The sequence below is a fragment of the Mirounga leonina genome, unplaced genomic scaffold (assembly GCF_011800145.1).
Source record: "Mirounga leonina isolate KUSES-001 unplaced genomic scaffold, KU_Mleo_1.0 Mir_151, whole genome shotgun sequence".
In the NCBI taxonomy this organism is placed as follows: Eukaryota; Metazoa; Chordata; class Mammalia; order Carnivora; family Phocidae; genus Mirounga; species Mirounga leonina.
The window spans coordinates 10,638,719-10,662,858 of NW_023270377.1; positions in this window are offsets into that span (position 1 = coordinate 10,638,719).

A 24,140-nucleotide genomic window follows, 5' to 3' on the forward strand; every position below is an offset into this window, starting at 1 on the left:
GCAAAGGACTTTCAACCCACCGGAGTCTTTTCTTGGACACAAAATGGGCTCCAAATTGCCTGCTCTTATTTCCTATGGGCAGAATTCCAGGATTCCTCTTATTCGAGATGGTACTTTCCTAGCCTTGGCACTGTTCTCTTTCTTTCCTTTAATCTCTTCAGATAATCACATGGTGTTACTTGCATGCTATTTGATTCCCCTTTCTTAGAAAATCTAATTGATACCCTGTTCCCAGGCTCTTTATCTCAAGCCTTCCCTACTGTGCCTGGCTGGTCAGGTAGTTTCCTGGTGCTTGGACCAGAGCCAATCAGTTCTGGTGCTTTTTCTCTTTTACTTTCTTTTTTCTTCTTAATCCCCAAAAGGAAAACTCAGACCTATTGGAAAATGTGATAAATGTGAACTGATTTTATTTCTGTCATCTATTTTCATCAATTCAGAGCTTCAAGTTAAAATATACACTTGATTTGGAGGGAAGAGAGTGGAATGTTCAAATCCACAGTAAGATTTCAGTGTTGTGAGTGACTTTAGAATTCATTCATTCACCTCAACAAATAAGTCAACTACACACCCAAGAGTTTTGTCCAAGTCTTAAAACTAGGCAGTTGCAGAGTCAAGAGGTTTTTTCCCAAACCATGCTGCACCACCAACTACAAGATATACACATGCTCTTTTCTTGCTTAAAGTAGCATTTTTTTCTAATTCTACCAAAGCTTCTTAGCCATAAAACCACGAACATGTGGACACATTGCATTGGAGTGATTTTCCTGGCTACATGCCTAAGCTGAAGAATACAGATTAGATAAGCAAACTGTGGTAGCACCCACTCTGAGAAGATTTATGCTTCAGAAAGGAAGAAAGAAAGAAAGAGAAAGAGGGAAAGAGGGAGAAAGAAGAAGAAAGAAAGAAAGAAAGAAAGAAAGAAAGAAAGAAAGAAAGAAAGAGAGAAAGATACCAGTCCTTTATCTGTAGTGTATTTGCAAATATCTTCTCCCATTCTGTGGGTTGTCTCTTTGTTTTGTTGACTGTTTCCTTTGCTGTGCAGAAGCTTTTTATCTTGATGAAGTGCCAAAAGTTCATTTTTGCTTTTGTTTCACTAGCTTTTGGAGATGTATCTTGAAAGAAGTTGCTGTGGGCGATGTCAAAGAGGTTACTGCCTATGTTCTCCTCTAGGATTTTGATGGATTCCTGTCTCACATTGAGGTCTTTCATCCATTTTGAGTTTATCTTTGTGTAGGGTGTTAGAGAATGATCGAGTTTCATTCTTCTGCATGTGGCTGTCCAATTTTCCCAGCACCATTTATTGAAGAGACTATCTTTTTTCCATTGCATGTTTTTTCCTGCTTTGTCAAAGATTATTTGACCATAGAGTTGAGGGTCCATATCTGGGTTCTCTATTCTGTTCCATTGGTCTATATGTCTGTTTTTGTGTCAGTACCATGCTGTTTTGGTGATCACGGCTTTGTAATATAGCTTGAAATTGGGCAACGTGATGCCCCAGCTTTGTTTTTCTTTTTCAACATTTCCTTGGCGATTCGGGATCTTTTCTGATTCCATACAAATTTTAGGATTGCTTGTTACAGCACTTTGAAAAATGTCTTTGGAATTTTGATTGGGATGGCATTGAAGGTATAGATTGCTCTGGGTAGCATAGACATTTTAACAATGTTTATTCTTCCAATCCATGAACATGGAATGTTTTTCCATCTTTTTGTGTCTTCTTCAATTTCTTTCATGAGTGTTCTGTAGTTCCTAGAGTATAGATCCTTTACCTCTTTGGTTAGGTTTATTCCGAGGTATCTTATGGTTTTTGGTGCTATTGTAAATGGAATCGTTTCTCTAATTTCTCTTTCTACAGTTGCGCTGTTTGTGTATAAGAAAGCAACTGATTTCTGTGCATTGATTTTGTATCCTGCCACATTACTGAATTGCTGGGTGAGTTCTAGTAATTTGGGGTTGGAGTCTTTTGGGTTTTCCACATAAAGTATCATGTTGTCTGTGAAAAGAGTTTGACCTCTTTGCCAATTTGAATATCTTTTATTTCTTTTTGTTGTCTGATTGCTGTTGCTAGGACTTCTAGTACTATGTTGAACAATAGTGGCGAGAGTGGGCATCCTTGACGTGTTCCTGATCTTAAGGGAAAGGCTCTCAGCTTTTCCCCATTGAGGATGATATTCACTGTGGGTTTTTCATAGATGGATTTTATGAACTTGAGGAATGTTTCCTCTATCCCTATGCTTTGAAGAGTTTTAATCAGGAAAGGATGCTGTATTTTGTCAAATTTCTTTTTCCGCATCAGCTGAGAGGACCATATGGTTCTTCTCCCTCCTCTTATTAATGTGTTCTATCACATTGATTGATTTGCGAATGCTGAACCACCCTTGCATCCCGGGGATAAATCCCACTTGGTTGTGGTGGATGATCCTTTTAATGTATTGTTGGATCCTATTAGCTATGACACTACAGATAAAGGGCTGGTATCCAAGATCTATAAAGAACTCAAACTCAACACCCAAAAAACAAATGATCAAGTCAAAAAATGGGCAGAAGACATGAACAGACACTTTTCTGAAGAAGACATACAAATGGCTAATAGAGACATGGAAAAATGTTCATCATCATTAGCCATCAGGGAAACTCAAATCAAAACCACACTGAGATACCACCTTACACCAGTTAGAATGGCAAAAATTGATGGGGCAAGAAACAAATGTTGGAGAGGTTGTGGAGAAAGGGGAACCCTCTTACACTGTTGGTGGGAATGCAAGTTGGTACACCCACTTTGGAAAACAGTGTGGAGGTTCCTCAAAAAATTAAAAATAGAGCTACCCTATGACCCAGCAATTGCACTCCTAAGTATTTATCCCAAAGACACAGATGTAGTGAAAAGAAGGGCCATATGTACCCCAATGTTCATAGCAGCAATGTCCACAATAGCCAAACTGTGGAAAGAGCTGAAATGCCCTTCAACAGATGAATGGATAAAGAAGATGTAGTCCATATATACAATAGAGAAAGAATGAATACCCCACTTTTACATCAACATGGATGGGACTGGAGGAGATTATGCTAAGTGAAATAAGTCAAGTAGAGAAAGTCAATTATCACATGGTTTCACTTATTTGTGGAACATAATGAATAGCCTGGAGGATGTTAGGAGAAAGAAGGGAAAAATGAAGGGGGGGGAATTGGAGGGAGAGATGAACCATGAGAGACTATGGACTCTGAGAAACAAACTGAGGGTTTTAGAGGGGAGGGGTGTAGGGGGATGGGTTGGCCCGGTGATGGGTATTAAGGAGGGCACGTACTACATGGGGCACTGGGTGTTATACGAAAACAATGAATCGTGGATCACCACATCAAAAACTAATGATGTATTGTACGATGACTAACATAACATAATAAAATAAAATAAATAAGAAAGAAAGAAAGAAAGAAAGAAAGAAAGAAAGAAAGAAGAAAGAAAGAAAGAAGAAAGAAAGAAAGAAAGAAAGAAAGAAAGAAAGAAAGAAAGAAAGAAAGAAGAAAGAAAGAAAGAAAGAAAGAAAGAAAGAAAGAAAGAAAGAAAGAAAGAAAAGAAGAAGAAGAAGAAGAAGAAGAAGAAGAAGAAGAAGAAGAAGAAGAAGAAGAAAAAGAAGAAGAAAAGGAAGAAGAAAAGGAAGGAAGGAAGGAAGAAAGGAAGGAAGGAAGGAAGAAAGAAAGAAAGAAAGAAAGAAAGAAAGAAAGAAAGAAAGAAAGAAAGAAAAAGAAAGAAAGAAAGAAGAAGAAGAGGAGGAAGGAAGGAAGAAAGAGGGAAGGAGGGAGGGAGAAAGGAGAGGAAGAGAAGGAGGGAGGAAGGAAATAAAATAAAGACCAAAGTTATGGACACATCTAAACAGTGCACAACTAAAGATTTGCAAAGTGGTTTCATGGTTCAAGATCTAGCAACTATTTGCGAGCTCAGCAGTAGGACCCCAGCCCCTCATTAAAGTATTAAATCTGCAAAGACAGCTCTCTGGCAGGAGGCAGGCAGCAATTTCTGCTGGTTATGGGGTTGAGGAGCCCTCCAAAAGCAAGGCAGAGGCTCTTCATTCAGTAGCTCTTTACCCTCAACTTTCTTCCACTAGGAATTGATCCACCCCAAAAGTTCTTTCAATTCTGCCAAACACCTCTCTCTCCCAAATGCAGCTCCCCCAGGAGAGATGAAAAGGCAAAACCACTAGATAGTTTCTCATTTTACTCATTGGGGGCCACCATAGAGTCCACTTCTGAGAAAATGCTGACATGGTGCGCTCTTGTCCTAAGGTGTTGAGGATTATACCTCCCTGGTATCATATGGATCTGGGCAAGTGAAATAAGAGACAGGAAGCAGGTTCAGGAAGAAAGGCTCAGACACTGGAGTTGAAGTTGAGTGGATAAAGCAGGGCAAGACGGGGGATATTCTAGCAAGAAGGGTGGAGGTCTTTAAGATAGTACTAGAGATGAAGGTGGGTACATCAGGGATTGCTACATGGTTTGAGAATCAGACATACACTTGTTATCTACTTAGCTTTTCTTTCCTGTGGGTGAGATGACTTCTTTAAAGGACAATTAAATTTCACCTCTCCGCTAGCACAGTGATCAGCTCTTCCACACTATTCAGAGCTCTGGTTATCTTCTGTGGCCCAGTGTCAGCAAGGTGGGACCCAAAGTCCTGCTGTAACTAGCAGCCCCATGTAAGTGATTTTTCCAATTTCTTCTCTAAGCCAATGGCTCATAGATCCTTACTATTCAGAAGGAAGAAGATAGGGAAATGTCTTTGTTTTTTAATACTTACATAGCACTTATGCACCATATGTACCAGGCCTTGTTCTAAGTGATTTTCAAATACTAACTCATAACATACAAAAGTTCTGTGCTAGGGGATTTCATATTTATTTTTATTTATTCCAGTGTCTCTCAAAATGATATTTGGGAACTACTCATGCCAGAATCAGGGGATTCTTGCTAACAATGATGATGTCTCAATCAATGCTTATTATAACCATGTGATACAGGCTCATTAGTGCCCATTTTATAGATAAGAAAAATGAGACTCAGGGAAAGTTTCATGCAGTCCAAGGTCACACAAGAATGAAATGGCGGGGCCAAGATCAAACCCTGAGTCTGCCTGGTTCTAAAGCTCGTATGTCTTCAGCCACAACATAGAACAGAACTAAACCCTTAGGATGAGCATTGATACTACCCTGCTGTAATTTCAAATCTTGTGTATCTACTTTGTGCAATACACTCCAGAAGGGCACTGTCATATCTCAAACATTGTACCTTGGGATCAATAAATTGCTGTGGGACAAAGGAGCCTAGGTTACTGGGACTAGGATGTGACATGTGCTTGAATCTTAATACAGTTGTCAAAGAAAAAAAAAAGATTTATTGGGAACCTCCCACATACCCTATTCACCCTGGGAACAAAGAAAATTCTTGCCTTCCTACCTGCCCAGGGTTTGAAGAAATAGGCACTCTTTTTTTGGTTAAGTCATTAAAACTCTGAATTAGGAAAAAATAGTCCCTTTCCAGCTCTACCCCTAGAACCCCTACCCTTGCTAAAATAGAATGATTTGCTAGACATTCTTCCTAGAAGCCAACTGTCTTCTCCTAGGCATATCCTGCTATGTTGACCTTGAGACAACATTGACCCATTGGGTAGCATTAGAACAGATAATGGTGAAAGACACTGCCATTTACCAGGTATTTGGTGGGTCATCTCTTATTAAGAAAAGGAAAGAAAAGAAAAAAAACACTTTTATGAAAGTATTTTTATAAACTAAAATAAAATAATAAAACTACAGACAATAAACAATTAAAAAGACTCAGGGAAAGTTTCATGGTTCCCTAAAAAAAGTTTCAAGTTCCCTAAAAAGACTCAGGGAAAAAGACTCATGAAAAACAAAGAGAGACTGATAATCTGTCACAGACCAAAGAAGACTGAGAGAGATGAACTAAATGTTCACCTCGAGGAGATCCCAGAATAGAACAGGGCCATTAGTGGGAAACCTGTGAAATCCAGTGAAGTCTGCAGTTTAATTCATAAGAAACTGCCGTGAAAAGGTCTCAGTCTTACTACATGTGCCAGGGTTGTGGAAGCTGGCCACATGGGGACAGTTGGCTGAAGGGGACACAGGAACCCTCTGTACCATCTCTGCAACTTTTCTGCAAGTCTAAAATTACTCCAAAATAGAACAGAAATTTTTAAAATAAATAAAATATTGATGCACAAACTTGATGGCAGTCAAAGCAGACTATTATTATTGTCTTAGCTTAATCTTACATTTCTCCTGTTTTCCGGGGGGGGGGGGAGGGGGGTGGAATTAACTTTTACAAGACCTTACTTCTCTACAACCAGATGCAAGAACCAGTTCTTCCACACATGGGTTCCAAAGGCCCCACCTAAGCCTCTCTGCTGTTTTCTCTCTCATGATGGAAGATTTCCTTTCATCTTTTTCTTGAAGTCTTCAAGGGAAGAAGAATCCAGAGAAAATCAAGTCACTCTGGGACATGACAGTGAGATATGTTTCCCTGGGTGGCTTCGACTTACTTCTACCTCTGTTACATACTCCTCACCACATTCTCCATCTCAACAAGAATCAGATAATGCTGCAAACATCATATAATCCCATCTGCTTCTTACCAGAGTCTCTCTGAAGGTCAAACCACCCCTAGCAACCTAAAATTTGGAGCAGAAACCATGAATTTATACTGGTAAATTCTTGTCAGGGTTTTGTTTGTTTTAAACAAATGGCTTGTGTGAAATGATGCCAAGTAAAGAACAACACGTGAGAATTAATCATGTGGATTGGGACTGCCCATGTCAGCATGTAGGAAGGAAGAAAAAAGTGAACCAAGACGTGTAAATGTCAACATTTTTCTTTTCGTTACAAGAATAATTTTTACTGGGGTGACTGGGTGATAGACGCTGGGGAGGGTATGTGCTCTGGTAAGCGCTGTGAATTGTGCAAGACTGTTGAATCTCAGATCTGTACCTCTGAAACAAATAATGCAATATATGTTAAGAAAAAAAAAGAAGAAGAAGGTAGCGGGAGGGGAAGAATGAAGCGGGGGAAATCGGAGGGGTAGACGAACCATGAGAGACGATGGACTCTGAAAAACAAACAGGGTTCTGGAGGGGAGGGGGGTGAGAGGATGGGTTAGCCTGGTGGTGGGTATTGAGGAGGGCACATTCTGCATGGAGCACTGGGTGTTATGCACAAACAATGAATCATGGAACACTTCATCTAAATCTAATGATGTAATGTATGGGGATTAACATAAGAATAAAAAAAAAGAATAATTTTTACTGTTAGCATTGCTTTTCATGTCAGTTTTCAAGTTGTGGGAGAGATTTTTTTTCCAGTTTATACTGGGGGGACAAAACATCGAAACACCAAGGATAAATTTCAACATCAATACTTCTTAGAAATCAGCATTGACAGTGTTCGCACACTCTACCAAAGCACCAAAAAAGATAAAAACGTAGAACCCTCTTATAACTTCGGGTGGAATAGAAATGAAAGATTATTAATAAACAACAAAGAGGAGAGGTCCAATGCCCTTTCCATGATCAATGGAAATTCTGATAGACAATACCAGAACTTTGATTTTAAAAACTGAGAAATGGAAAGCTACAGACTCATCATTTCCTCTCTTATATTCTTTGTCTTTCTTTTTTAAACTGACTTACATAGATTTGAAAAGTCTTTCTAGGGTCAATTTAGATGTGGAAAAATCTACGAAAAGTGACCTACTTAAGGCTCAGTGATATTTTCACAGAAACTTTAGAGGTCGTCTGGGACAACCACTCATGTTTCAGATCTGAAATGGAGGCCCGAATCAGTTGAGTGGCTTTTCCAGGGTGAGTTTTCTAGTGAGAGGAGAACCAGGACTCCAGTGCAGATCTTCCAGTGCCATATTTGATGATCTATCGTCAACTGCTTGGCCTCTTTTCTGCTGATTTCACTTTGGGTGAAAAAGATAGAATGTTCAGATATGGAGAAAGGGTAAAGTAATTCATTATTGTGTTTAAAGAAAAGACATTTATAACCCTAAGAAGACCAAAAATGAAATAGGAGACAATAATTATCTGCTACTGAAAAGCAACTGTTTTGTACTATTTGGTTTAGAAAAAAAGTGATGCTTTCGGGCGCCTGGGTGGCTCAGTTGGTTAAGCGACTGCCTTCGGCTCAGGTCATGATCCTGGAGTCCCTGGATCGAGTCCCGCATCGGGCTTCCTGCTTGGCAGGGAGTCTGCTTCTCCCTCTGACCCTCCCCCCTCTCATGTGCTCTCTCTCTCATTCTCTCTCTCTCAAATAAATAAATAAAATCTTTAAAAAAAAAAAAAAAAGAAAAAAAGTGATGCTTTCAAAGCAAGATGTTTGAGCCCAAGATCTTCTTACCCTAGACAGTCTTCATCATCCCCTCTATGAATATTATAGGCTAAGTACATAGAGAATAAGGATGCCATGCCACTATCTTAATACCTGCTGCCAGAAATACTCTCAGTGAGGGACCTGTTTTCACAAACAAAAAAATGTCATGGTAAGTGGGTAGACTCATCATATGCAAAGACAAGGATACAAAAGAGAAACCTAAAGTGTTTGCATTAAAAATCAACAGAAAATAACACCCCAAACCATAAAACTCCTAGAAGATAACAAAAGAGAAAAATCTACATGACCTTTGGAAAGGCAATGATTTTTGAGATATAACACTGAAGTCTCAAATCATAAAAGAAATAAGTTGAACTTCATTAAAATTATAAACATATGCTCTGCAAAAGACAATGTCAAGAGAATGAGAAGGTAGGCCACAGACTGGAAGAAAATATTTGCAAAAGAGACATGTGATAAAGAATTAGTATCCAAAATATACCAAGAACTCTTAAACATTAATAATGAAAACACAAACAACAGGATTAAAAAAAAGCACCAAAGACACCTCACTAAAGAAGATACACAGATGTCAAAAAAGATATGAAAAGTGCCCCATAGCATATGTCATCAGGGAAATGTAAATTAAAGCAACATTGAGATATCACTCCACACCTATTAGAATGGCCAAAATCTAGAACACTGACGGCACTAAATGCTGGTGAGGGTGTAGAGCAACAGGAACTCTCATTCACTGATGGTGGGAATGCAAGAGGGTACAGCCACTTTGGAAGACAGTTGGGTGGTTTCTTTTAAAAACTAAACGTACTCTTAATATATGATCCAGCAACTGTGCTCCTTGGTATTTATCCAAAGGAGTTGAAAATTTATGTCCACACAAAAACCTGCACATAGATATTTATAACAGCTTTATTCATAATTGCCAAAACTTGGAAGCAATCAAGATGTCCTTCAGTAGGTGAATGGGTAAAAAAACTGCGGTACATCTGACAATGGAGTATTATTTGGTGCTACAAGGAAATGAGCTATCCAGCCAATTAAAAACATGGAGTAACCATAAATGTATGTTACTTAGTGAAAGAAGCCAATTTGAAAAGGCTCCATACTGGGGCGCCTGGGTGGCTCAGTTGGTTAAGCATCTGCCCTCGGTTCAGGTCATGATCTCAGCGTCCTGGGATTGAGCCCCGTGCCAGGCTCCCTGCTCAGCAAGGAGTCTATTTCTCCCTCTCCCTCTTCCCCTTCCCTCCAAATAAATAAATAAAATCTTTTAAAAATTTTAAGAAAAAAGAAAGAAAGGTTCCATACTGTATGATTCCAACTCTATGACATTCTGGAAAAGGCAAAACTATGGAGACAGTAAAAAAATCAGTGGTTGCCAGGGGTTGGGGCGGGGGGGGAAGGATGAAAAGGGGGAAGACAGAGAATTTGCAGGGCAATGAAAATACTCTGTATGATACTATAATAATGGTTAAATTTCATTATACATTTGTCCAAACCCATAGAATGTACAATACCAACAGTGAAGACTAGTGTAAACTATGGACTATGGGTGATAATGACATGTCAATGGAGGTTTGTCAACTGTACCAAACGCAGCACTCTGGGGTTTTGGTGGGGAGGCTGTTCCTGCGTAGGGGCAGGGGTAGTATGCAAAATTTCTGCACCTTCCTCTCAATTTTGATCCGAAACTAAAATTGTGCTTTAAAAAAAAAAGTCTTAATTTAAGAAATTAATAGAAATGTGGGTATGATGAGAGAATAAGTAAGGACAGTCAAGTCACCTGGAGCTGGACAAATCCCTTATACTGTCAGAAACGCAGAAGAAGGCAGCAGACCTAGGAAGTAGGACCCCGCTGAGCAGATCAAGTCAGAGCCTAAGGAACTAAGCAATCGCTGGCTCTCCCTCTATAGACATATATCATAGCGTGTGGTTAACGAAAGAGGGTCTGGTTTAGTGTTCAGCCAGTGGGGTGGGTTGTGTGGTTTGCAGGGCTTGATGAGGCTACTGAGAAGAATGAACTTCACTCATACAATAGCACCTGCCCTTTTCATCATATAGGCCCCGGAGCAAATAAACAGGACTTCCTGGCGCCCCTGGGGGCTCAGTCGGTTAAGCATCCAAGTCTTGATCTCAGCTCAGGTCTTGATCTCAGGGTCGTGAGTTAGAGCCCCACATTGGGCTCCAGACTGGACATAAAGCCTACTTAAAAAAAAAAGGAAAAATAGGACTTCCTACAGCTTTCAAACCTTCCCTTGTTTGTTTTCGAGATTTGTTTGCCTTGCACGTTGAGAGCTCATTCATGTTACTCTGGGGAATCTCAAGGAGAAAAGTACCTAGAGGAGGATCTCAATAATGACCCAGAAGGCCTCATAAGGCCTTTGGCAAATTAGTGAAGAAACCTGTCAGAATCGACTTAACTTAAAAGAATCCTAGCGTGGGAGAGGAGGAAGGGGACCCACAGATAATGTAGGAAAGTGTTTTTTCTTTCAAGTGAGGAACCAGTGACCACAAAAGGCAAATGACTGGCCCCAAATTTGTCATCTGGTTAGAGCCAGATCTCCTGACATTCAAATCAGTGCTGAAGACAACTGCATTTACTCCTTTTAAAATGTGCCTCTACCTCCACAACCATGTTCTCTAGGACGTTCACTGTTTCTGACATGAGAAAATGAAACACTCCTCCAGCATCCAGCCATCTCTTTCCTCGGTGGAAGCACATTCCCTGCACTAGCTCGTGTGAGCACAGCACCACCTTGACACAGCTCAGAGCTCCATGACTCATGATCAGAGGGGAAAGGAGTTCCAGAAATTAGGAGACTCTAAGGAAAACACCTCTCAGACAAAGCCGGGGGAAACTGGTGGATGTTATCATGACATCGCCAAAGGTAACAATATATAAAATAAAAGTATCAACTGCAATAAAAAGCTGTCGTTCAAATAAAGTGCAGTTTCAGCAAATAAATGTCTTGCTTGTTAGCAGGAAGCTTTTTCTTTATCCAAGTAGCACTTCCTAAAGCTAAAACATTTGCTTTCAGCATAGTTGTGTCAGCCTCCAATTTTGCAAATATTTTCAGACTTTATGAGGATTTTCCCAAGACTAAACATGATCCTCTGAGTCACCCAGTTTGACTAATGTTGAAGGAAAAGTGCTCCAGTCGGCTGAATACTGGCCCCAAAGATAACCAGGTCCTCATCCCTACACCCTGTGAATGTCACCTTACAGAGCAGAAGGGACTCCACAGACTTGATTAGATTTTTTTTTTTTTAAGATTTATTTATTTATTTGAGGGGGTGGAGAGGCAGAGGGAGAGGGAGAGAGAGAATTCTCAAGCAGACCCTGCAAAGCACAGAGCCCGACTCAGGGCTCACAACCCTGAGATGGTGACCTGAGCTGAAATCAAGAGTCGGGCACTCAACCAACTGAGCCACCCAGGCGGCCCCAATGAAGGCTTTTGAGATAAGAAAATTATCCTGGATTATTAGGGTGGGCCCTAAATATAATCACAAGTGTCTTCAGAAGAGGGAGCGAGAAGATTTGATTACGGAACAGGCAGAAAGTGGAGCGACATGGAAGCAGGGGGTTGGAGGGACGTGGGGAAAGACCTGAGTCAAGACATGCACAAGGCCTCCAGAGTCTAGAAAAGGCAAGGACATCTTTCTCCCCTCAGAGCCTCCAGAGGGAACCAGCTCTGCCCACACCTTGACTTTATCCCACGAGACTGATTTCAGACTCCAGGCCTCCAGAACCGAAGGACAACTGATGTGTATCAACGGGAGCCACCACGTTTGTGGTTCTTTGATACAGTGGCAAGAACAAACTAATATGGGTGCTGAACAGGACTGACTTCCACGCCGTGATCAAGGCGCATTTCCATTTAAAGACAAAGAAGCAGAGACACACTGGATAGAATCCCACAGAGTTGATACGGGGCCCGCGGGAGCCCTGCACCTCTGGTTTGGCCTCAAAGCCTCATTCAGCATCTGTTTGCACACTCGCCCAGGACATATTTCTCACACCACTTTCCTAGGTGCCCTAATCAGGAAGGCTTCGGGCCCTGGAGAATTTCCAAATTAATCAATGAGCCAAGACTACAATGTTACTGACAAACAGCAAACCACAAAGGAACTATTTCCAAGCAATTGCTTTTAGATACTGTTATAAGAGGGACTCTTCCCAGGAACTTTAGCAGAAAAGGAGTGTCACAAAGTTAAACTATTCTGCATCCTATAATTCCAGATTTTTCTTTTGAAAAACTGGTAGCAGAGAGACTACCACTAGGAGTGAGCCAGTCCTGTCCAGTTGGTCAAATGCCACTTGGACGGGAGAGGTGGTGTCTATCCAGGCGCTCACCTCCAGGCCTGATGTCTGGTCTCTGTGTGGGGGCCCAGGCCTCAACACCTCCCAGGAGAAAGAGCACTTCCTTCCTGAAGCTCAGGGAGGCGAGGCCGTCTGAGCATTGGTCAATGGCGGGATAGCTCATTTCATCCCTTACTTATTTCTTTCACCTCTGTTACTTTGTAAATAGAAAGAGCTGAGAAGCAAAGCAGTGAAGACAGTTGACAAAGGCTGAAGGCATCTGTCAGAGAATGGCAAAGAGTTGAGCTGCTTCCTGTTTTCCCCATTTCACAGGAAAGCACTTGCCAGCCCCCCCACCCCACCCCACCGCATCCAAAGTCAACAGAAATTAGTATCTGGCCAGCAGGGGAAGGAATGTGAGGAGGGAAACCGTTCAACAGTTCTTGACACAGAAGAATGATGAATAGCATCATTGGCCCCGCAATCTGCATTCTGTTCCTCTCACTCACGTCTTATCTTATTATTATAAAACATTTAAACATTGATTCCTATGCCACCCTCATATAAGCAAATAGTGCTGTTTTTTCAAAACCAGTGGAGAAACTGAGTCAACTAGCATTCTCAAACCACAAAGCTTATTTCTAGTACACGCGAGTTTAGCTGTGCTTTACCCACACTGCCCTGCTTTGTCATTCATTTCATTAATATCTTTGGCATTCAGGAAGGGTGTCCTGTGGGTAGAGGATCTCCATGTCTTAGTGCATCATCTGTCTAGACTCTAACCTGTGGTTTTCCTAGCTAAAATTGGTACCCCAAACTTGCATACTCTTTTCTTTTTTTTTTCTTCTTTTTTTTAAGATTTATTTATTTAGGGGCACCTGGGTGGCTCAGTCGTTAAGCGTCTGTCTTTGGCTTGGGTCATGATCCCGGGGTTCTGGGATCGAGCCCCGCATCGGGCTCCCTGCTCGGCGGGAAGCCTGCTTCTCCCTCTCCCACTCCCCCTGCTTGTGTTCCCTCTCTCACTTTCTCTGTCAAATAAATAAATAAAATCTTTAAAAAGAAAAGATTTATTTATTTATTTGAGAGAGAGAGAGAGCGAAACTGAGCTGGGGAGTCCGGGGGGGCAGGGAGGGCAGAGGGAGAGAAAAACCCAAACAGGCCCTGGGCTGAGCGTGGAGCAAACACAGGGCTCCTTCCCAGGACCCTGAGATCATGACATGAGCCAAAACCAAGAGTCAGACGCTTAAGCCACTCCATCACCCAGGTGCCCCGTAAACTCTTTTCTTAAACCTTGGCTTTGCCTCAAGAAAAGAAAGTAACGTATTAGAGTCCACGCAAACTTTCAATGTATGAAGAGTCTATGAATAAGGCAGGTTTCTCTCTTCCCTCCAGATTCTCCTGCATATGCAAACAAGGAATGGTTCTTAAGAAAACTGTTCTCAACAGTCAGCCCAGTGATGTCAGTTAGGGGAAATAGGTTACTTTCACTCAAACAGCATGGTGCGATGTGCTTCTGCCTGGGCTTCCGCTGTGGCCAAGAGCTGCTGGGCAGATGGAGGGGTCCACAGGCATCCTGGAGAAGCAGCCACTCCCCTCCACTCACCCATCCACCATCGTGGGTTTGCAGCCCTATTCTTGGAACTGCAGCTCATAGCACCAACAGTGGAGAAGAATTCATGTTTTGTTAAGAATCAATTCCCAAAGTCAGGTGTTGGATGGCCAGCCGGTGAAGCTGCAACTCCCATGAGCCTCCTGGTCCACTTCTCTGCTCCTAAGAAGGCAGCCCTGGAGAAAGGAAAGGAGAAAAGCCTTGAACCTACTCTCAGAATGAACTAATACCCCCTCAAAGAGAATCTTACTCCCATTAGTCGCCAGCTTTCTCGAGTGGCTTCCTCAAAGATAAGGCTGTAATCTAGCTGTCTAGGCCTCAGAATGCATTTCTTAGCTCACAGAGGCTGACTAACCCCTCCTGTGGGGCAGGGAACCCTGAATGAACACTGCCCTTTGTGGGATGCACTGGGAATCTGCCAGGAGCTCAGGGCCTTGTTTCTGTAAGATAGAATTATTCTGCTCTGGCTCCCAGAGCAGCATGGCAGGGACAGGCTGCATGACCGAGCCAGCCGGTGGCCTGCCCTGGGGCTCTGACCCAGCAGCCACACAGGTGACACTGAGCTGCATGCTGAGGCTGGCCCCATTGACATCTGGGGTCACATAATTCTTTGTTGTGGGGGTGTCCTGGGCACTGTAAGATGTTCTGCAGCAACCAACAGAGCCCACCATCAGTTATGAGAACCAAGTATGTCTTGGACATTGCCAAATATCTCCTGGAGTCAAAATCTTCCCTGATTGAGGGTCCCCGCTATGGAGCTTCAGAAACAATAAACAACTGTACCCGTGTCTTTCCCCTGGTATCCCCGAACCTGCTCCTCCTGCTTCTTCTCCACTGCGGATCATCATGACTGCAGACCCCACCCTCACTCCTCACCCTCTGTCTCGTCCCCCCACCTCACATCCACTCCCAAGCTCCCACCACTTTGCCCCTGAAACCCTCCTTGACCACCCTGCCTTCCCTGCCCTCCACCAGCAGCTCATCCTCTCCCTCAGGGGGCTCTGTTGACCTCCTGCCCTGGTCTCAGCTCTCCCATCCATTTTCCTGCTTCTTGTAGCAACTGGGCAATTTGTGTCAAATGGGAATCTCGCCCCATTGCTCCTGTGGTTTGCTCTTCAGTGGTTTCCCACCAGCTCATGTTCAAAGTCCCAGTCCCTAGGAGGTCCCCTATAACGTGCTCTCTATGACCTCTCCACCTCATCTCCTGACATGTCCCACTTTCCTTCCGGCTCACCAGGATGATGATGTTCTCCGCGCAGGGCGCCAAAACTGTAGCCTTCCTGCCTTGGCACGTGTTTCTCCTTCTCTCTCAAGTGTCCTCCAGCACTTTGTCTCAAATGTCTTCCCACCTTCTGCTCCAAGTTCCCATCCTTCTGGAGCCTTCGCTGACCCCCCCCCCCCCCCCCCCCCCCCCGCACTGGCCCAGACACAACCCTACTGTTGCACTCTCCGTGTTCAGCCACCAGGTGGCAGCGCAGGGCTGTGTTTAAGAGCTGCAGCTCAGGGGCCAAGCTACCTAAATTCAAGAGCCAGTTCTGCCTACTACTAGTTAAACGACCCTGGGTAGATCACCTAATGCTGCTGTGTGCCTCTTTGTCTTTACCTGTAAGATGGAGGTAAACCAGAATTTATATCATGGAATCGTTGCATGGATTCTATGAACTAATATATGAAGAGCGCTCAGAAAGTCCCTTGGTAGCCACGCAGTAAGAGCTAACCGTTGTTATAATTTTCTGTTGAGGTGTCCACCTCTCCGAGCACGCAGTTTACTGTTTCATGCTTAAACATGAACACCAGAAAGTCCACTTCACAAGAGCCTCTTAATTCTCTGCTAGGGGTTTCACATTTTCCCAATTTTTTGCAATGTTTCCTGTCACACATACCCCTGCCCAGTGACTCACTTGTTCAAACCCTTTGCTTTGGTTATTTCCTCATCAGAGAGGACTTTGGAGAGTTCAGATCTGATCACACCACTCCCCTGCTTCAAAGTCCTGTCTGGTTCACGACTGCCTGGAAGATGAAGTCTGGCTTTCCTAGGCTTAGCAAAGATCCTCGGCGAGGTGGGGGGGGGGGGGGAAGAGAAGAGAATAGAAAAGAAAAGCATCAAATCACAAAGGAAGAGAGCAAGAGAAGAAGAAAGGAATGGAAAACTATAAAAATAGCCAGAAAACAAGTAACAGAATTTAAGTACATACCTATCAATAATTACTTTAAATCAATCAAAAGACATAAAATGGTTGAATCAATTTAAAAAAAAAAAAAGACCTATCTATATGCTGCTTACAAGAGACTCAATTTAGGTGTAAGGACACACAGAGACTGAAAGTGAAGGAATAGAAAAAGATATTTCATACAAATGGAAACCAAAAGAAAGCTGGAGTAGCTATACTTACATCAGATAAAATAAACTCTGAAACAAAAAACAATAATGAGACAAAGATGGACACTACATAATCATAAAGAGGTCAATCCAATGAGACGGTATAACATTTGTAAGTATTTACGCACCCAACATAGGAGCACCTAAATACATAAAGCAATTATTAACAGACCTAAAGGAAGAAATAGTTAGCAATACAATAGTAGGGGATTTTAATACCTCATTTACATCAATGGAGAGATCATACAGACAGAATCAATAAGGAAACATTGGCCTTAAACAACACATTGGACCAGATGGGTTTAATAAACATATAAGGAACAGTCCATCCAAAAATAAGAGAATACACACACATTCTTTTCAAGTGTACATGGAACATTCTCCAGCATAGATCATATGTTAGGCCAGAAAACAAGTTTTAATAAATTTAAGAGTACTGAAATCGTATCAAGCATCTTTTCTGACCACAGAGGTATGAAACTAGAAATGAAGAAAACTGGAAAATTCACAAATATGTGGAGATTAAACAACATGTTACCAAACAACCAATGGGTCAAAGAAGAAATCAAAAGAGAAATCAAAAAATACTTTGAGACAAATGGAAATGTAATACACCAAAACTTGTGAGATGCAGTTCTAAAGGGAAAGTTCATAGCAATAAATGCTCACATCAACAAACAAGAAAAATCCCAAATAAACAATGTAAATTTATACCTCAAGGAACTAGAAAAAGAAGAACTGTAGCCTAAAGTTAGTAGAAGGAAGGAGATAACAAAGATCAGAGCAGAAATAAATGAAATAGAGACTAAAAAAACAACAGAAACGATCAATAAAACTAAGAGCTGGTTCTTTGGAAAGATAAACAAAATTGGCAAACCTTTAGCCAGACTCATTAAGAAAAAAAGAGGACTCAAATAAATAAAATCAGAAATGAAAGAGGAGATGTTACAACTGATAACATAGAAATACAAACGATAATAAGAGACTTTTACTTTTTTTAAAGGGTAGTTTATGGTAGAATCTGTATGTCCATATGTTCAAGGATGCTCACTGAAGCACTGTTGACAATATCAACAAACTGGACACAACCTAAATGCCCATTAATGGTGAGAAAGTTATAAAAACAACTGTAGTAAATCTATAAGATGGAAAACTTTGCAAGAATTTCCAAAAGATATGGAGAGACCAGAGAGATGGCATGCAGTACCAGCAAGTGAAAAACGGAAGTTGCACAGAAGTATATAAATAGAACTTAGTCTCGCTTTGCAAATATTAACTACATGTTAGTAAAGGTGTAGAAAAAAAAAAAACAGAGTAGCTACCAAATGTAAATGTGATTATATTTAAGTGATGAGATTCACAGTGAACTTTTGCTTTTTACTTTGTCCACTGCTGGACCATTTACATTTCTCCATTATCATGATTTACTTTCATGATATAAAATCAACACTGGTTTAGATAGAGTGGTAGACAGATGTACACATTCTCTGTAAGGCTGCATTGCCCTATAGTCTGTCTTAGCAGAGTCACATTACCCAGGAAGAAATAAGACATGAATGTTCACTGCAAAATCTTAGCAAAGTTCAAAAGTGGGAAGCAAACTGTAAAAGTCAGGGGAAAACATCCTGAGCATGTTTACTCTCCCGTCTCTCGAGTACCCGCTGCATGGAGAATGGCCAACCTCTTCATCTCCTCACCTTCTGAAAATGACCCATGAATTCCCAAAGAACACAGCCTTGGCTCTCTTCTTGCAGGATCCTACCTATTTTCTTTCCTCATCTAATCCTTCTCTGTCCTCCAAACACAAATCAATTTTGTCTTTCTGAACTTCTTTCAGTTTTCCACTCTCAGAACTGGCAGACAAACTCAAAACCTGAGGGGTGGAGGGGAGGCCATGCATATTGATCCATGACTAGCATGTATCTGTGGAACACATGCTCTCTCTCTCTCTCTTTTTTAAAAAAAGATTTTATTTATTTATTTGACAGAGAGAAAGAGAGAGAGAGTGAACACAGCAGGGGGAGCGGAAGAGGGAGAAGCAGACCCCCCACTGAGCAGGGAGCCCGATGTAGGGCTCGACCCCAGGACCATGGTATCATGACCTGAGCAGAAGGCAGATGCTTAACCGACTGAGCCACCCAGGCGCCCCCACATGCTACCTCTTTTATAAGGTACGATACCTACACCTACATACCATAGTAATTCCACTTCAGTAATTTTCCCTATAAATAAGTAAGACACAAGAAGCTAAGAGCACAACGTGCCTGGGTGGCTCATTCGTTAAGCGTCTGCCTTTGGCTAAAGTCATGATCCCAGGATCCTGGGATCGAGCCCACATTGGGCTCCCTGCTCAGCGGGAAGCTTGCTTCTCCCTCCCTCTCCTTCTGCTGCTGCTCCCCCTGCTTGTGCTCTCTCTCTCTCTCTCTCTGTGTAAAATAAATAAATAAAATCCTTAATTTAAAAATAATTAAAAAAAAGAGGCTAAGGGCAAAAAAAAAAAGAAAAGAAGAGATCTTCTAAGGTGGTTATCACTGTTTGATTTAAAGTGCCCACATTTAACAAAATAGCTCATGCTCTTTTGAAAACAAAGAACAGTAACAGTGTTAAACGATTAAGATACCATTTTCCCTGCTAGAAAAACAGAGCCTGGGGAAATGGCCATAAAGTTGCATTACAGCCAATTATTAAACTTTGCCCTTTACTGAATATGGCGCACTCTCCTCTCTTGGGCTATGTGCCAAAGGGTTAGCGCAGAAATGTTGGATGATTATCTAGTGTGCCATTAACTCTTATTTTGCATAATTATTATTTAAGCAGATTAACATTCTATGTGCTCTCTCTGCAGGCAGCTTTCCTCTCGAGACCAGAACTTGTGCAGAACATCACAAAAGTGCTTCAGCCCCAACTAGTAATCACAGTTGACATTCCTGCAAAGGCACACGGTTCCCAGTTAAAATATTAAATGAAACCTTGCGTGGGACTAGTCACCTTCAACTTTTAAGAAGTGACTTCTGTTATCAAATATTTCCTGAGAGTAGGTTTTGAGAAAGAAAGGGAACACATGAGACACTGAAGACAGGTGAAAACGTGAGCCCTCCCCAGCACCACCACCAACCTAAGGCACAGAAGAGGAACAGGAGTGAGGACACCAACATCAACCGTGATCTTCCTCACCTATTGCTTCAAGTTTATCCTTCCAGAGCCTCTCCTGGTCTTCAACCAATTGCCCTCATAAATTAGCACCATCAGGACACACAGCACTCCTGCTCACACCTATGCAGACATAGTCATCAACATCAGACACTGCAGAAAGCTTCTGTCTAGGGGATGTGCTAAGAGTCCTCCTTTGTAAACTTTAGACTGAAAAATAGAATTGGTGCTCAGTGAATCCCAAACATGTCAAGAAATGTTGCTGTGATCAGAGTCTTAACCAAAAAATGTCCAACGAAGAGAGTTGTCCTTGAATGCAGAATATGCTGTGACAATGTGATTGTGAAGATATACACTTAATAAGTGTATATTTTTAAAAACTATTTTTAAAAACTAATGAAGCTTTGGGTGCCTGGGTAGCTCAGTTGGTTAAGCGACTGACTTCAGCTCAGGTCATGATCCTGGAGTCCTGGGATCGAGTCCTGCATCGGGCTCCCTGCTCAGCGGGGAGCCTGCTTCTCCCTCTGACCCTCCCCCCTCTCATGCTCTCTCTCTCTCATTCTCTCTCTCAAATAAATAAATAAAATCTTAAAAAAAAAAAACTAATGAAGCTTTATTTTTTATTATCAAAAAAAAAAAAAAAGCCACCAGAAAAGTTATTTCTGTCTGGGAAAAGAAGAAAAAGTATTTTTCTAAACATTGCTCTCTTTTATTAGTTATGTGCCACTTTATTTCATATATATATGTACATACATATATATCCATATATTTCATATATACATATATATTTCATATATATGTATATACATATATATACGATTTTTTTCAAGTGCAGAAATATGAATGAAGGAATAACAAGGAAAGAAAAGAAGGAGCGAAGTCAAGAGTGAGTTTCATTCAGAAAAAGGACACCGTGAGGTCTTAATAAGAAATCTCAAATTTAGACTTGATATCTCCAAAAGCAATCTCTGCAAAACAAGGATGAAAAAACATTATGGAGTTGTAATTTGGGTTTTTGAGACCAGTCACAGCATGAGAAGACACAGAGGCAGATGGCTACACCTCCAATCAGATCTCAGAACAAGAGGTTGTGTGTGTGTCTCGGGGGCCTTTGGTCAAACCATTTTTCTCTTCCACTTGAATGGACCCTACTCAAAAGTCTTTGTTAGCAAACATGGCCTTGAGAGATGGCTAAGTAGGATAAGAGAAGAACAATTTAAAATATGTGAAAAAGATGTCTACTTTGAAGAAGAATTTACATGGATCATTGAAAACATGACATCTGAATTTCCACAAGATAGGACTGTGAAAATCTATCTCTTCTGGACAAGACAAAAGGTCATTTATCATGGTACAGGTGAAGTTCTTCTTCTCCAATCTTACCTGCCTCTCTTTGGCATTATGCACAATGTAGTGTTTGGAGGAATTATTGGGTCCATCTTTCACTATGCATCAAAATAAGGTAGATGGAAGAAGGGGGGAAATGCACATAAAGAAAGGTTTTTCATAATGGATGTATTTTTCCTCTAGGAAGAAAACTGCTCAGGGTGGACCAGTAGGAACCAGTTTGAGAAGCTGAACTCTGGGAAGCTCCAGGAAGGACAAGTAACTATCAACATTTTACTTGGCTGAAGTGCCGATGGCTTTTGTTTGATTATTTTCTTGCTTGCTTATTTATACTCCACTTGATTTCACAAACGACTTGAGATGGCTTACAAAAAACACACAGAAAGATAAAGAGTTGAAAACATGATGGCAAGGGAGCACTAAGAGGAAATCACACTAAGAGGAAAAACAAATATAGAAAAACAGACATGATGCAGTCCTGCTCTTCACTGGAGTGGACAGAAAAATTGACTCTAAGCTTCTCCCCAACCAAAGTCAGGCAGAGAAAGCTATGAGACACATTTAACATTTTATCCATAGTGTGTTAAGTGCATGCACAAGAAATGTGTTCAGAAGAAACTTTTTTTTTTAATATTTTATTTATTTATTTGACAGAGACATAGCGAGAGAGGTAACACAAGCAGGGGGCAGTGGCAGAGGGAGAAGCAGGCTCCCTGCTAAGAAAGGAGCCCAATGTGGGACTCAATCCCAGGACCCTGGGACCATGACTTGAGCAGAAGGCAAATGCTTAATGACTGAGCCACCCAGGCACCCCCAGAAGATAACTTTTGCAGGGAGGGATACCGGATTATGACTTCCATTCAATATGTTGGACTAACTGATTCCTTCTTGGGCCCAAAAAGACAATCATAGGGGCTCCTGGGTGGCTCAGTTGGTTAAGCATTTGACTCTCGGTTTTGGCTCAGGTCATGATCTCAGGGTTCTGGGATCAAGCCCTGCGTGAGGTCCCACACTCAGTGGGGAGTCCACTTCTGTCCCTCTCCCTCTGCCCCTTCCCCTACGTGCCATGCAAACATATATGTACTCTCTCGCTCACTCTCAAATAAATAAATAAATCTTAAAACAAAACAAAAAAAAAGATAATCATAATGTTGCTGTGCCTTTCATGAACAGACATTTCTCCAAAGAAGACATACAGATGGCCAACAGACACATGAAAAGATGTTCAACATCACTCCTTATATCAGGGAAATGCAAATCAAAATCACAATGAGACCACCTCACACCTGTCTGAATGGCTAAAATCAACAACACAAGAACAACAACTGTTGGTGAGGATGTGGAGAAAAAGGAAACTTGTGCACTGTTGGTGGGAATGCAAGCTGGTGCAGCCACAGTGGAAAACAGTATGGAGGTTCCTCAAAAAGTTCAGAGTAGAACTACCCTACAACCCAGCAATTGCACTACCGGGTATTCATCCAAAGAATACAAAAACACTGGGCGCCTGGGTGGCTCAGTTGGTTAAGCGACTGCCTTCGGCTCAGGTCATGATCCTGGAATCCCTGGATCGAGTCCCACATCCGGCTCCCTGCTCGGCAGGGAGCCTGCTTCTCCCTCTGACCCTCCCCCCTTTCATGTGCTCTCTCTCTCATTCTCTCTGTCTCAAATAAATAAAATCTTTAAAAAAAAAATTTAAAAAAAAAAGAATACAAAAACACTAATTCAAAAGGGATACATGCACACCTATGTTTATGGTAGCATTATTTACAATAGCCTTATGGAAGCAGCTCAAGTGTCCATCAGTAGATGAATGGATAAAGAAGATATGGTATATATATACAATGGAATATTATTAAGCTGTAAAAGAGAATGAGATCTTGCCATTTGCAACAACAGGGATGGATCTAGAGAGTATAATGCTACACAAAGTAAGTCAGTCAGAGAGAGACAAATACCATATGATTTCACTCATGTGGAATTTAAGAAACAAAACAAATGAACAAGGGAAAAAATGAGAGACAAACTAAAAAACAGACTTTTAACTGCAGAGAACAAACAGATGGTGACCAAAAGGGAGGTGGGAGGTAGGTGAAATAGGTGAAGGAGATTGACAGTACACTTATCTTGATGAGCACTGGGTGATGTATGGAACTGTTAAATCAATCACTATATTGTACACCTGAAATTGATATAACCCTGTATGTTAACTACACTGGAATTAATTTTTTTAAAGTTGTGTCTTTCTCATTTTAAAAATAATTTTTAATAATTTCACAGTATGTATATGTATCCATATCAATTATATAGTCCTATTGAGGAAGGTCTTATATGGTATTAAACTGTACATAAATTGCATAATGCTTTATCTTGCTGTATCTACTCCCTGTTTGTGAGATCTATATCCATGTTGACTCAGTTGTAATTAGTTCACGTTTTGTTTCCTCTTTCCCTCTACTGGGAATCAATTTGTTTAACTTTTTTATTAACCTTGCATTTTTGAAAATTATCAACAAATACACATACATTTTCAAGTACCCCTTTCTTAGTTAACCCTACCAAATTCTTTAAAATACTTAATTCCTTATTTATAAAATTGTTCTAGGAAATATTTTTTTAAAAAGAAAGCTGCCTGGCTCATTTTATAAGGCAAGTTTTAATATTGATTCCATACTAGGTAGGGACCATACCAGAAAAAAAAAAAATGTGTAGGGCCATTTCACTTACAAAGTTCACTACTTCGATGGACTGAAGGAGAAAAGTTAAGACTACTTCAACTTATACATAAAAAGCATCTCATAAAACTGGACAACTTTTTATGGTTTTTTTTTTAAAGTACCCCTTAGCTACCTAGAAATGTCCAAGTAATCTACAGTGAACCTTAAATTTAATGGAGAGGCTTTAGGTATATTGCCATTACTATCAGGAATAAGACAAAGATTCCTAGAAATAGTAATGGAA